Raw genomic sequence first — 15731 nt, 5'->3', positions numbered from 1 at the left:
AGTTGAGAGACTATGAGGTTGGAAGCTGTGCAAGGAAGATCTCCCGAGAAGATGAGGTCCTTACTTTTTATTTATTTATTAGTGTCACAAGTAAGCTTACATTAACACTGAGATGGAGTTACTGTAAAAATTCAGGACTTGATTGGCCTGAAAACAGTGGCTTGATGGTGGTGGGGTCATTGTCCAGTGGAAAGTAGGAGGAAGCCTTGGAGTCTTGGCGGTCAGCCTCTGCGAGGTAGAGGTCAGTACACCGGACAACAACAGCTCCACCCTTGTCGATGGGTTTGATCACAAAGTTAGGATCGGACCTGAGAGAGCAAAGTATAGCAAGTACAGAAGGCGACAGATTAGAGTGGGTGAGAGGAGCGGAGAAATTGAGAAGGCTGATGACATGCAGACAGTTCTCAATTAAAAGATCAAGAGCAGGTAAGAGGCCAGAGGAAGGGTCCAAGTGGAGGGAGAATGCTGGCGGTGGGTGAAAGGATCTGCTGAGGCGGGATTGGGGGTGGGGGGGGGGGGGGGGGGGGGGGGGCAGACCCCTACACAAAGAAGTGAGCATGGAGACGAAGGCGGTGGAAGAAGAGTTCAGCATTATGTTGAGTCCAAAATTCATTGAGGTGAGAATATAAGCGTATAAAGCCAAGTCCTCCTTTGCTGAGTACAGCATGAGCAGCCTCGGACAGGGAAAGATCAGAGGGTATGGTGAAAACATGGCAAGTGCTGGGGTTAGGAGGTATGGGATCCAAGGGATGAAATGGGAAGGAGTGTCCTGGATGGGTGTTGGTATTGATGAGTTGTTGGAACTTGTGTTCCTTAACACCTGAAAGGAAAATAAACAGTTTCTTGTTAAGTGTATGCATATGGCCACTGTTATACAGCTTTAATTTAAACACCTTCCAAGCATTCCAGTTTAATGAGACAAACAAGGGCAGTAATTCAATTATTTCTTTATTTAACACTTCTAGTACCAACTCAAACATCAACAGTTGCAACTCATTAACTCTTTACTGAACTTTAACTCTAACTGAACATCAACTTTCAACTGAACTTTAACTCTTAGAACTGCACTTTAACTGAACATCAATTTTAACTATTTAATTGAAAATCGATACTACTGAGTTTAGGAAAACCTTGGCCAAGAAATATCCTCAATGTAGAATCAATCTTCTTCTCTCTGAAGCATTCTTCAGGGTACAAGCTTTGTTGCGATGGTTGGTCTCTTGGAGTTATTGCTGCTAAACAAAGAACTCACATGTCTTTTATCCACAATTCTCCACTTGCTTTCGGAAGATTCTCTGTCATCCAGCCAACTGTGTAACCAGAAATCGATCACATGACTCAAACATCCAGTGAACGTACTTTTGAACGAAGCCATGATGCTTAACTCATTTTTCATGCCCCATACAGAGCAGCCATTAAAATCGGAGCCACAATGTCTCAGTTACTGTAAACAATTTCCCTGATAAGCTGCAGAGCTGGGCTGAGAGGTGGCAAATGGAGTTTAATGCGGAAAAATGTGAGGTGATTCACTTTGGAAGGAGTAACAGGAATACAGAGTACTGGGCTAATGGCAAGATAGTTGGTAGTGTGGATGAACAGAGGGATCTGGGTGTCCATGTGCATAGATCCCTGAAAGTTGGCACCCAGGTTGATAGGGTTGTTAAGAAGGCATACGGTGTGTTAGCTTTTATTGGTAGAGGGATTGAGTTTCGGAGCCAGGAGATCATGCTGCAACTGTACAAAACTCTGGTGCGGCCGCATTTGGAGTATTGCGTACAGTTCTGGTCACCGTATTATAAGAAAGATGTGGAAGTGTTGGAAAGGGTGCAGAGGAGATTTACCAGGATGTTGCCTGGTATGGTGGGAAAATCATATGAGGAAAGGCTAAGGGGCTTGAGGTTGTTTTCGTTAGAGAGAAGAAGGTTAAGAGGTGACTTAATAGAGGCATACAAGATGATCAGAGGATTAGATAGGGTGGATAGTGAGAGCCTTTTTCCTCGGATGGTGATGGCTAACACGAGGGGACATAGCTTTAAATTGAGGGGTGAGAGATATAGGACAGATGTTAGAGGTAGGTTCTTTACTCAGAGAGTAGTAAGGGCGTGGAATGCCCTGCCTGCAGCAGTAGTGGACTCGTCACCATTAAGAGCATTCAAATGGTTATTGGATAAACATATGGATGATATTGGAATAGTGTAGATTAGAGGGGCTTTAGATTGATTTCACTGGTCGGCGCAACTTCGAGGGCCAAAGGGCCTGTACTGCGCTGTAATGTTCTATGTAACAGATTTTAAGCTAGTACTGACAGACGGGGCCAGGATTTTCCAGCCCCAGCATGGCACGTACCGCCGCGACAGATGCGGTGAGCCATTCAGACTTCCAATCACTTTAGCGGGACTGGAAGATCCCACTGGCGGGAGGGCCAGGGAAAGGACAAAAGGGAATGTCTGTGAAATAAGTCAGCAGAGGCCAGTGTCCCTTCATCAGATTTCCTTTTATTTACAGCTGGATATGGACCCAAGGAAAGGCAGAAGGGATTAGTTTAATTTGGCGTCATGTTCGGCACCACATCGTATTATTCTATGTTCTATTCCAGTTCATAGAGTGCTACAGGCTCTGTGTCAGCATCTGGAGTGCCAGGAGGCCTGACACTCCCAGTTATATATACAGAAAAGACTTCCTGATTGGGCAGGCAATAAGAAGCTCAGAGAGTTCATATTCCAAAAGGTCAACCTCAATGACCTCGTTGAAGTCATTACAGTCTGTGAAGGGGGGTGGAAGGCAGGAGAGATTCAATAACAAAAAGGAAGATGGTTAAAAGCAAAGGAGATGGTAATGGAACAAGTAAAGGATAAAAGATGAGTCACATGGAGTTCTTAATGGACTCAATGTTGAGGTTAACAATTTCAGATCATAACCTCAGCCCCATTTTTGTTCGACCAAAGTTGTTGATGATACTGCTTTTCCCATTTACACCTCCTCTAGGCCCATCTTTACAGCTTTAAATTGTGTTATTTAATCTTTCCTCCCTTCTAACCTACCACAGACCTTCCCGTTGCTGCTCTGCCCTTGCCCCACCCCCAACTCGCCCAGCATCTGTACTCGCTTAAAAATGATTCCATCTCTATCTTTGTCGAATTCTGGCAGAAAGTCATGAATCTGGAACATGAACCCTGTTTCTCCAGATGCGGCCAGACCTGCTGAGTGTTGCCAACAATTTCTGCTTTTAATTCCGAGTTCCGGCATCTGCAGTGTTTTGCTATCGTATGCAAGATCAGTCGAGCTTGCTTGCTTCACCTTCTGATTTTGGCTCTTGGTTTCATCAGACTTGTATCTAGTGCAGTACATCTGCTGTCTATCTAACTCACACATTTTAGCTTAGGCTAGGGAAAGGCCATGCGGAGAACTCATCAACATCAAAGACACATGGTGGAAGAAGTGAGCTATTAAACTGTTCTCGATTCAAATATGGCTTCTATCAAAACTTTTATTTTGATACACTTTTTCCTCTTCTGCAATCCTGCTTCAAGCCATGTCCTTCTACACTAATGCGGCTTTTTAAAAATGGGCAAATTAGATAAGATTTGAGGAAATTCAGTCAATGCGTCAGGTCTGGGTTCCTTTCATATGTACAGTAAGAAGTCCAACAGGTTTATTTGGTAGCAAAAGCCACTAGCTTTCGGAACAGGCTGTCCCTTCATCAGGTGGGTGGGAGTTCTGATCACAAACGGGGCACAAAGAGACAAACTCAATTTACATGAATAATGATTGGAATGTGAGTCTTTACAGTTAATCAAGTCTTAAAGGTACAGACAATGTGAGTGGAGGGAGCATTAAGCACAGGTTAAAGAGATGTGTATTGTCTCCAGACAGGACAGCAAGTGAGATTTTGCAAATCCAGGCAGGTTGCAGGGGTTACAGATAGTGTGACATGAACCCAATATCCCGGTTGAGGCCATCCTCATGTGTGCGGAACCTGGTTATCAGTCTCTGCTCAGCGACTCTGCGCTGTCGTGTGTTGTGAAGGCCACCTTGGAGAATGCTTACCTGGAGATCAGAGGCTGAATGCCCGTGACCGCTGAAGTGCTCCCCAACAGGAAGAGAACAGTCTTGCCAGGTGATTGTTGAGCGGTGTTCATTCATCCGTTGTCGTAGCGTCTGCATGGTTTCCCCAATGTACCATGCCTCGGGACATCCTTTCCTGCAGCGTAACAGGTAGACAACGTTGGCCGAGTTGCAAGAGTATGTACCGTGTACCTGGTGGATGGTGTTTTCGCGTGAGATGATGGCATCCATGTTGATGATCCGACACGTCTTGCAGAGGTTGCTGTGGCAGGGTTGTGTGGTGTCGTGGTCACTGTTCTCCTGAAGGCTGGGTAGTTTGCTGCGGATAATGGTCTGTTTGAAGTTGTGCGGTTGTTTGAAAGCAAGAAGTGGAGGTGTGGGGATGGCCTTGGCGAGATGTTCGTCTTCATCAATGACATGTTGAAGGCTCCGGAGAAGATGTCGTAGCTTCTCCACTCCGGGGAAATACCACACAACCTCAAACAGACTATTGTCTGCAGCAAACTACCCAGCCTTCAGGAGAACAGTGACCACGACACCACACAACCCTGCCAACAGCAACCTCTGCAAGACGTGCCGGATCATCGACACGGACACCATCATCTCACACGAAAACACCATCCACCAAGTACACAGTACATGCAGATGCTACGACAACAGATGAATGAACACCGCTCGACAATCACCAGGCAAGACTGTTCTCTTCCTGTTGGGAAGCACTTCAGCAGTCACGGGCATTCAGCCTCTGATCTCTGGGTAAGCGTTCTCCAAGGCGGCCTTCACAACACACAACAGCGCAGAGTCGCTGAGCAGAGACTGACAGCCAGGTTCCGCACACATGAGGATGGCCTCAACCGGGATATTGGGTTCATGTCACACTATCTGTAACCCCCACAACCTGCCTGGATGTGCAAAATCTCACTCGCTGTCCTGTCTGGAGACAATACACATCTCTTTAACCTGTGCTTAATACTCTCTCCACTCACATTGTCTGTACCTTTAAGACTTGATTAGCTTTAAAGACTCACATTCCAATCATTATTCATGTAAATTGAGTTTGTGTCTTTGTGCCCTGTTTGTAATCAGAATTCCCACCCACCTGACGAAGGGACAGCCTGTTCCGAAAGCTAGTGGCTTTTGCTACCAAATAAACCTGTTGGACTTTAACCTGGTGTTGTAAGACTTCTTACTGTGTTTACCCCAGTCCAACGCCAGCAATTCCACATCATTCCTTTCGTATGTCACAGGAGACAGTCATTTGGCCCATTATATTTTTGGGGAGCTATCCAATTAGTCCCAATCCCCTGCTATTCCCCCAAAGCCCCTTTGCAGGTATTTTGTTTCCTTTTCAAATATTCATCCAATTCCATGCTGAAAGTTATTATTGAATCTGTTTTCACCACGCTTTCAGGTAGCAAGTCCCCAGATTATAACAATTCACTTCATCGAAAATGTTTCCTCATCTCTCCTCTCATTCTTTTATCAGCTATCTTAAAGCTGTGTCACTGACAGTGAAAACAGTTTTGTTTTATTTACTCTGTCGAAGTTCCTCATAATTTTCATGTAAAATTTTGCCTCGATGTCCTCTGCACTAAGGAACACAATCTCAGTTTCTCTAGTCTCTCCACATAACTGAAGTCCTTCATTCCTGGTATGAGTTTGGTAAATCTCCTACGTATGTTGTCCAAGGCCTTGACATCAATCCTAAAGGTTAGCTTCCAGAAGTTGGCACTATATTCCAACTGAGGTCTAACCAATAACTTATAAAATTTCGAGTAATTTACATGTTAAGGTCATTCATATTTTTATATTCATTCATGGGACATGGGTGTCGCTGGCTGGCCAGCATTTATTGCCCATCCCTAGTTGCCCGAGGGCAGTTGAGAGTCAACCACATTGCTGTGGGTCTGGAGTTACATATAGGCCAGGCCAGGTAAGGATGGCAGATTTCCTTCCCTAAAGAACATTTGTGAACCAGATGGGTTTTTCCGACAATCAGCAATGGTTTCATGGTCATCAGTAGATTCTTAATTCCAGATGTTTTTTATTGAATTCAAATTCCACATCGGCTGTGGCAGGATTCAAACCCGGGTCACCAGAATATTAGCTGAGTTTCTGGATTAATAGTCCAGCAATAATACCACTAGGCCATTCTCTCCCCATTTGCAGCTGCCTATCACCCACAGTGGTCTTGCTGGGGAGTTGATTAATAACCTGCTGACTTCAAAGCACTGGGGCTGAAAGTGGTTCTGACTTCAACTACATGGTAATATGGTAAATTCAGCCATTGCCTCTACTTAGGAGTATCGGAGAATCACCAAAAAAGGTGGTTTCTGTGGGCATTTCCAGAAAACTGCAGAAACAATAGCAGGTTTTCAGCAACAGATACAGCCATCTTGCCGCTGCCAAGCTCAGCTTCTTAAATCCACCCTGTGGAAGGGAGTGGGGGGTGTGATATGTAGTTGTTATGTTGGTTGGCACGCAATTTGTGATCCAAAAACAAAACCAGCATACACTGGAATCCTGTGGCAATACCGTGGAACAACATCTTGAAGCAATTTTACTATAGACAAGTGCCATGAGATGCCTGAACTCCCACACACATTTGCCAGAAGGATTTATGAACTGTAAAAAGCTAATAAACTCCTATAGCGAGCTTGATTTTCATTTGAAAATAGTTTAAATTAACTAGCTGTTCACTACAGGATTCTGACAACATCACAATGATCCACATGCCACTTGGACAAACATGGATAAATTAAGGGAAACCAGCATGCATTTGTTACAAATCGTGTTTAACTAACCTGATTGAGTTTTTGATGAGGTAACGGAGGGGCTTGATGTGGTGCACATGGATTTCCAAAAGGCGTTTGATAAAGTGCCCCATAATAGACTTATCAGTAAAGTAAAGAGCCCATGGAACAAATGAAACAGTAATAGTGTGGTAGAAGGTTTGATGAGAGTAGTGGTGAACAGTTATTTTTCGGACTGAGGGAAGATATGTGGGATTCCCAGGAGTTGGTGTTAGAGTTCCTGCTTTTCCTGATACTTTCCCTCACCTAGACGTGGGTGCACAGGGCACAATCTTCCACAGATGCACCGTAGAAAGTATCCTTTCCGGTTGTATCACAGCTTGGTATGGCTCCTTATGTGTTCATAAGTTCATAAGGTATCGGAGCAGAATTAGGCCATTCAGCCCATTGAGTCTGCTCCTGCTCTAACTTTAACCTATCATTATAGACCCACCCAATACCATCATTCCTCTGCCCTCTGTCACCCCTGAAGCTTCTCGGAGCCAATATCTGTGACTGCCCTCAAGCCCATTCGGACCCTGCCCTCTCTTGTTATCTGAGGTACCTGTCAATGACCCATCCATTCATAGATTCACACTCTGAAATCTGCCACTCGACCTCAACCCCACTTCCACCTCTGCTATGACTGACCCCTCCTATTATTAATGCCTGAATTCTCCCCCAGGACCCCACCATCGACACCATCGACCCCCTCTCTCTAAGAAACTTCCCCCCCAAATCCTGGTTCAAGCCCCAGACATTACTAACCCCCTGCACAAGGCACTTTCCCCACCCCTCCCCTGTAAGCCTGTTTCCCCTGTCCAGCCTTCTCTCCGACCTTCCAATCTACACCCCATTCCAGTCTTTTCCTGCCTCCCACGTCCAGCCGTCATGCAGCTTTTGCAACCAGCACTTGAGTGAAGTTATACACAGGCCCCAGGAAGGAGATCGCAACATCTACGCACGTCAAAGTCATGGAAGAGGTGAAGCTCGCCAGGTGCAATCCACTTAACTACAGTCGTAAAACTGAATGTTCTAAACTCTCACTGGCAGGGAACATAATTTGAACAGCAGATTAATTCCGGGGAGGTGACCTTTTAATGAGCATGCATGAGGTAGTAATGCAGGCAAATGGGATTCTAGACATTATTCATTGGGAGCTCAATCCACCTTAAACCTGCCTTGAATGTCGGGAGAATAAAATTCCAATAATTTATCCTGCCAGCTAGAAACAGATATTTTGTCTCCCACCAAATGACGTGCTGGGTAGGGTGCGGCGCGGTGCAGGGAAGGGAAGCCCATAAAATCCAGCCCTTTGTGCTCAGTTCCGAGCATCACACTACAGAATGGACGTGAAGGCATCAGAGAGGGGGACTTGAATTACATGGATAGGTTGGAGAAGCCAGGGCTGTTCTCCTTGGCGAAGAGAAGATTGAGAGGAGATTTGATCGAGGTGTTCAAAATCATGAAGGGCCCGGGCAGAGTTGAAATGGAGAAGCTGTTCCAATTGGTGGAAGGATCAAGAACTAAAGGACACCAGTTTACGGTGACCTCAAAGAATCATAAAATCCTTACAGTGCAGAAAGAGGCCATTTGGCCCATCGAGTCTGTACCGACAATAATCCCACCCAGGCCGTATCTCCGTTACCCCACATATTTACCCCGCTAATCCCTCTAACCTACGCATCCCGAGACACTAAGGGACAATTTAACATGGCCAATGTGCCTAACCCGCACATCTTTGGACCTGAGTAGAAACTATCTCATGCAGCCAGTGGAATGCACTGCCCAAGAGTGTGGTGGAGGAAGATTCAGCTGTGGCTTTCCAAACAGAATTGGATAATTATCTGAAGAGAAAATAAAATGTAGGACTACTGGGAAATGGGACCAGACACGTTTCTCTTACAGAGGGTTGGCATGGACATAAGGGGCCAAATGGCCTTTTCCTATGCTGCAATCATTCCTCTTCCTTCAGATATATGCCCGAAGAGGGCATTGACAACCACGAACTTCCATTGGATTGGGCCATGATTATGCTTCACAAAGTAAAGCAGTAGTTTGCCGTTGCCTTCTGCAGTGTGGCAGACTCTCCTGTTCTTATTGCCTGCCATCAAATGTATTGGAAGGATTTACAGACTGAAAACAAAAACATTTTTGGCCATGTTATGAACATACCTTCCATGACCATCAAGTCCTGAAGTGGAACTTGAACCTGGAGAAGTTGGGACACTAACATAGCACCACACTGCACCACACTGTACTGTTACTATATGATTCGATATAAATTACCCTTCATGTCCTTATGTATCTAAAGCACTTGAAGGCCACTTTCTTATGGCAAATGAAAACAAAGTTGCGCTGTGAAAGAGTACAGATTTTGTGATCGGTTTACCAAGGGAAACAAACCCTAGCAGAGTAACCACAATTCAGAATATTACTGCACAATGTAACATTAAGCCAGGGTGGCACGGTGGCACAGTGGTTAGCACTGCTGCCTCACAGGGACCCGGGTTGAATTCCTAGCTTGGGTCATTATCTGTGTGGAGTCAGCACGTTCTCCCTGTATCTGTGTGCGTTTCCTCTGGGTGCTCCAGTTTCCTCCCACAGTCCAAAGATGTTAAGTTGATTGGCCATGATAAATTGCCCCTTAGTGTCAGGGGGACTAACTAAGGTAAATACATGGTGTTATGGGGAAAGGGCCCGGGTGGTATTGTGATCGGTGCAGACTTGATGGGCCAAATGGCTTCCTTCTGCATTGTAGGATTCTATGATCTAAGTGACAACCATTTAGAACCCAAAGTGTTAGCCTTTGTGCAGGACTGACCTTTAAAGTATTCAGCTAACAGGTACATGTGCAAATCAATGAATCTTTGTCAGGAGTATGTTTCTATCTCCCTGGTGCTCTGTGTTACAGATGGGAACCGTTGTGTTTTCAGCCTCTCCTCATTTGCCTTATAAAAACTATCCACGTCTCTCATGTGCACTTTGTTGACAATGATTTTGATCAGTGAGGTGAGTGGGTGGAAGGACAGGCACCATCACAAGTGCAGGGAGCAGCGGCTGAACACAAAGCAAGTCACAACTTGAGCTGCTGTCAAAGGGAATTGGAGCATTTAAACTCATCTCTATAGCTGATGATCACATCCCCCAGGTAGAAAACATGTTCGTGGCTCACCTGAATCACAGAGTTACTAGTTCGAGGAGAGGGAGTCGGTTAGCTCACTTGGGATGGCCGGTTTGTGATGCAGGATGACACCAACAATGTGGGTTCAACTCCCACACTGGCTGAAGGCCCCGCCTTCTCAACCTTGACCCTCACCTGAGGTGTTGTGATCCTCTGTCACCACCAATCAGCTCTCCCCTCTCAAAGGGAAGAGCAGCCAGTGATTATCTGGGCTATGTCAAAAGACATGTCTTCATGATTAGTTGCCTTTCAAGGCACGTTTATATAATAAGGAAGTCAAAAACAGTGCAAATCAGTTGCACTGATCAATGCAACAATCATAATATTAAAACATTTTTAAAAATGCACTTAAAAAGGCACAGCACATAAATATGATTCACAATAATGTGCTCAAGTTAAGTAATGCAAACACACACAAGGACATGGTCCATAACATCCTGAAATAGGTCAGTCTTTTGGCTAAGATCAAGGATGGAATTTTCCTGTCCTGCCCACCACGGGAATTGTAGTGGGCGGGACAGGACCATGCGAAGGTCAGCTGACCTCGGGCAGGGTTTTCCGGTCTTGGGGCAAGCATGGCTGGAAAATCCCACTCCAAATGTCAGATCAAGCAAAGCCTCACCTTGTCAGCTTAGATCTTGTTTGTCTCTCTTGTGGGGACCAGGGATTGGATTCAATTTGAATTTGGTTTTCGGAGCAAGCAAGGAGATGGATTCGGGTCTGCCCAGTCCACTCTGCACTGGCTTTGTAACTTTAGTAAGAAGTCTCACAACACCAGGTTAAAGTCCAACAGGTTTATTTGGTAGCACAAGCTACAAGCTTTCGGAGCACGCCGAAAGCTAGTGGCTTGTGCTACCAAATAAACCTGTTGGACTTTAACCTGGTGTTGTGAGACTTCTTACTGTGCTTACCCCAGTCCAAGACCGGCATCTTCACATCATGGCTTTGCAACTTTAAACATTAAGTAAAATTTTTTTTTTTAAATGATGGGATGGTTAAACAGCAGATATGATATAATCATGAGATAAAGAGGAATAATTTAATTTGATTTCTTATTGTCACATGTATTAGTACGCAGTGAAAAGTGTTGTTTGTTACGCACTATACAGACAAAGCATATCGTACATAGAGAAGGAAAGGAGAGAGTGCAGAGTGTAATGTTACAGTCATAGCTAGGGTGTAGAGAAAGATCAACTTAATATAAGTCCATTCAAAAGTCTGACGGCTGCAGGGAAGAAGCTGTTCTTGAGTCGGTTGGTATGTGTCCTCAGGCTTTTGTATTCTTTTCCCAATGGAAGAAGGTGGAAGAGAGTATGTCCGGGGTGCATGGGGTCCTTAATTATGCTGGCTGCTTTTCTGAGGTAGCGGGAAGTGTAGATAGTGTCAATGGATGGGAGGTTGGTTTGAGTGATGGACTGCGCTTTGTTCATGACCCCTTGTAGTTTCTTGTGGTCTTGGACAAAGCAGGAGCCATACCAAGCTGTGATACAAACAGAAAAAGTGCTTTCTATGGTGCATCTGTTAAAGTTGGTGAGAGTTGTAGCTGACATGCCAAATTTCCTTAGCCTTCTGTGAAAGTAGAGGCGTTGATAGGCTTTCTTAATTATAGTGTCAACATGGAAGGACCAGACAGGTTGTTGGTGATCTGGATTGACATTGAGGGAGAGCACGAGTTCACCAGATTCTCTGTCTCTTTCCTGTATTCCGTCTCGCCATTGTTTGAGATTTGACCAATGGTGGTGTCATCAGCAAACTTGAAATTCGAGTTGGAGGGGAATTTGGCCACACAGTCATAGGTGTATAAGGATTGTAATAAGGAGCTGAGGACACAGCCTTGTGGGGCACCGGTGTTGAGAATAATCGTGGAGGAGGTGTTGTTGCTTATCCTTACTGATTGCGTTCTATGGGTTAGGAAGTTCAGAATCCAATCACAGAGGGAGGTGCCAAGGCCCAGGCCACGGAGTTTGGAGATGAGTTTCATAGGAAAAATGGTGTTGAAGGTTGAGCTGTAGTCGATAAATAGGAGTCTGACATAGGTGTCTCTGTAATCTATGAGAGAAGTCAAAGAAATAAAAGTTATGGAAGGTGTGTAAAAGCTAAAGAAATGAGGGACGGACAGACGGAAAGTGGCAAAACAAAGCAATGACCCAAAAGCCTGGTCCAGTCTGTCCCAGACCACAGACCCACCCGCCTGGACAGAAGGGCAGGAGGTTAGGGGGATGTGAGTAAAACCTTTTTTTACACAGAGGGTGGTGATGGTCTGGAATGCACTACCTGGGAGAGTGGTAGAGGCGGGTTTCCTCACATCCTTCAAAAAGTACCTGGATGAGCACTTGTCACGTCATAACATTCAGGGCTATGGGCCAAGTGCTGGCAGATGGGATTAGGTGGGAGTTCAGGTGTTTCTAATGTGTTGGTGTGGACTTGATGGGCTGAAGGGCCTCTTCTGTGCTGTATGATTCTATGATTCAAAGTCCACTTCCCCTGGATCTTATGGTGGCCTCCAACCTCATCATCATTTTTCTGTCCTGCAATGGATTCTGTATATCTCCTCGATCTTCTTTTGCATAGAAATATCTTTCTATCTGTGCATCCTCCAACTCTTTTCACAACGACCCTGGCCTTCACTTTCCTGCCTAGACCTGTCTTCAAACTTTGACATGAGTTTGTTGATGCTCTGTGCTAACTCCAGCTTATATCAACACTATCTGATTGCAGGAACTCTGATTTCAACCGTGGCTCACTCCTATTGATTCCCATCTATTTCCCAATTCCTACCTTCTTTGATTGTATCTTAATAGTTACTGTGTAAGTGGGTCCATGTAACATGTTTTTCCATTGTCCACTCCCCTGCATATTTTGACTGTCACCACAGACTGAGCTCATCATTTCTGTTTCTACTCTTTTCTCCACTTTTTAAAAACTTCACTTAACCGCTCCTTTCTCCTATCATCGTGCCTCCTTCCATTTCTCTGCCCTTCTAAATCCAATACTTCAGCACTTGTCAATCCTCCTATTCTCCTGTCACCATCCCAGCTTTAACTCCCTCTGAAATCAATCCTCTAATTCTGGCTACTTGAGCATCTAATTTTTCATCACTCCACCGGTGATCAGGTCTTTAGTTCCCTAGATCTTAAGCTCTGGAATTCCCTCCCTAAACCTCTTAAAATCTCCTTCCTCCCATAAGACCAAATGTTTGACCACCCGCCCTAGCGTCACCTTACGTGGTTTGGGGTCAAACTCTGCTTCATAACATGCTGTGAAGTGCCTTGGAGTATTTTAGTACAGTAAAGTCACGATAGAAACACAGAAACATAAAGATAGGAGCAGGAGGAGGCCATTCAGCCCTTCGAGCCTGCTCTGATTCATTATGATCATGGCTGATCATCCAACTCAATAGTCTAAACCTGCTTTTTCCCCAAAACCTTTGATCCTATTCACCCCAAGTGCTATATCCAGTCGCCTCTTGAATACATTCAATGTTTTGGCATCAACTACTTCCTGTGGTAATGAATACCACAGGCTCACCACACTTTGGGTGAAAAAATGTCTCCTCACCTCCGTCCTAAAAGGTCTACCCTGAATCGTCAAACTGTGACCCCTGGCTTTGGACTCCCCCACCATCAGGAGTATCCTCCCTGCATCTACCCTGCCTAGTTCTGTTAGAATTTTATAAGTCTCTATGAGAACCCCCCTCATTCGTCTGAATATAGAAATAAATTGCTGTTGTTGCAGAAGACAAAAATAGGGTGACCACAAGGGTGCATATCACCTTCCCCCATCCCTGAAAATGTTGACGAACCCATGGACATTGCCAGCATTTCCTGCCAGAGAGAAAACGGGAGGTCCAAAATAGCTTAGAATCATAGATTCCTACAGTGCAGAAGGAGGCCATTCGGCCCATCGAGTCTGTACTGACCACAATCCCACCCAGGCCCTATCCCCATAACCCCATGCATTTACCCTAGATAGTCCCCCTGACACTAAGGGGCAATTTAGCATGGCCAATCCATCTAACCTGCACATCTTTAGAGCGTGGGAGGAAACTGGAGCACCCGGAGGAGACACACGCAGACACAGGGAGAATGTGCAAACTCCACAAGTCAGTGACCCAAGCTGGGAATCGAACCTGGGTCCCTGGCGCTGTGAGGCAGCAGTGTTATCTGCTGTGCCACCATGCCGCCCTTAAAGTCCATGGTAAGGCCAAAATGTTGTTAGCAGAAAGATAAGGTACTCCTTGAGTATGCATTTACAACAGTGAATGCCAAAGTCACAGAGGTCAAAGAAGGGTTGGGATAAAGATGGAAAATCATAGTAATGAGTGACAGGGAGTTCAGGACTATTCTTGAAGACAGAATCCAGGTGTTCAACAAAGTGTTCCTCTAGTCTGCATTAACATAGTTTGCACTGCCTGGCTGGAACTGCAGTCACGTTTCCCAAAGAGAAAGCCATCTACATGCATGGGTACACACACACATTAGGTCTAAGCAATGTAAGACTATCTCCTTTTCCTAAAGCTTAACCTTTACACTGCCTATTTTGCAGCTGGTCCCCAATATTTTGCTCTGCACGGAGATTCAAGCACTGCAAAAGTGGCCCAGGGTCTTCCGTTGAAGTGGCCTTGAAGGCCATCTATCGCAAATGCAAGCATCATTTTAATATTGGTAATATGTGTGCTTCGACCCACTTCAGGACCTTATCACTAAATTCATGTACACTAATCAATGCCTGAGACCAGCAATCAGAATTCCCACATTTTGGACTGCGTAACCAGTAGTTCTTAACAGGACCACTGGAGATTGCCAAAAAACCCACAACATTTCTAAGTTATGTTTCCATGCTGTTGGAAAGAGCAAGTGTGCTCCTCCTGGATCCACAAAATTGGAGGTTGCTGTCATTGTACACCTTCCCCAACCAGACCCCCAAATTTAACTATGGGTCTCCACACTTGGCACCCTTTGCTAGGCCCCAGTAGGCCACCAGTGTCAAGGGTCAGGGCACCCGAGTGGCTTCCACAGCTCATCCAGGTTAGGGTGGTGAAGCCCAAGGGCGAAATCCGTTTGAGACACAATGAATTAGGCCCCAACACCTTTCAGAGAGGCAGGGGATGGAGAGAAAATGAGAAGAAAATAATGTACTGGAATAGTCAAAGAGCAATTGAACATCTCGCTAGGTGAAAGGATTGCCTGCAATATAGGCAACGTCAAGTTGCATTGCTGGTAGATGAGTTGGTTGGTTGGCATGCACTGCAACCCACTAAATTATTTGCAGAACCTCATAACACTACTCGATGTTACAACACTCCCCTTTTCACCCTGCACTAAATTGTAATTGATTTACATACATGTCATTGGTTAACCAGGACATGGAGGCTGAACACATTACTACAGGGACAGGAGTACAATAATGTAAGGACAAGGCAATGCTGAAATATAAAGTTTACTGCAGGAACATTCATCTCAGATGATAAAAGCAAGTTCATGCCAACAGTATGGTTAAAAAAAAAATCAAAACCTTGGAGATCAACTACAAAATAGGTAGTTTAGCTCAAACACACAGATGGAAAAGGTATTGTGGCATAATATGGAAACAATTACATCTTGGCAAGTAAACTTGGCACAAAATTCTAAAGTTTTCTGACATTAATCCTTGAACGAGTTCACTTCTACATGATTTGGTCTACGTAACTA

General features: G+C 45.0%; 1 long non-coding RNA gene across 1 annotated transcript in view; it reads right to left on the bottom strand.

Annotated features, from left to right (window-relative positions):
- Window positions 1-11291: 11291 nt before the first annotated feature.
- Window positions 11292-15731, bottom strand: part of LOC144501978 (uncharacterized) — a 52551-nt gene continuing 48111 nt past the window's right edge. Inside the window, exon 3 of the long non-coding RNA XR_013499232.1 lies at window positions 11292-12090. This is a non-coding gene — a long non-coding RNA (uncharacterized LOC144501978). The remainder of the gene's footprint in view (window positions 12091-15731) is intronic.

The sequence above is a fragment of the Mustelus asterias genome, chromosome 12 (genome assembly GCF_964213995.1).
Source record: "Mustelus asterias chromosome 12, sMusAst1.hap1.1, whole genome shotgun sequence".
Classification (NCBI taxonomy): domain Eukaryota; kingdom Metazoa; phylum Chordata; class Chondrichthyes; order Carcharhiniformes; family Triakidae; genus Mustelus; species Mustelus asterias.
The sequence above is the reverse complement of the archived record's forward strand: the minus strand, read 5'-3'. Positions and strand labels throughout refer to the sequence as shown.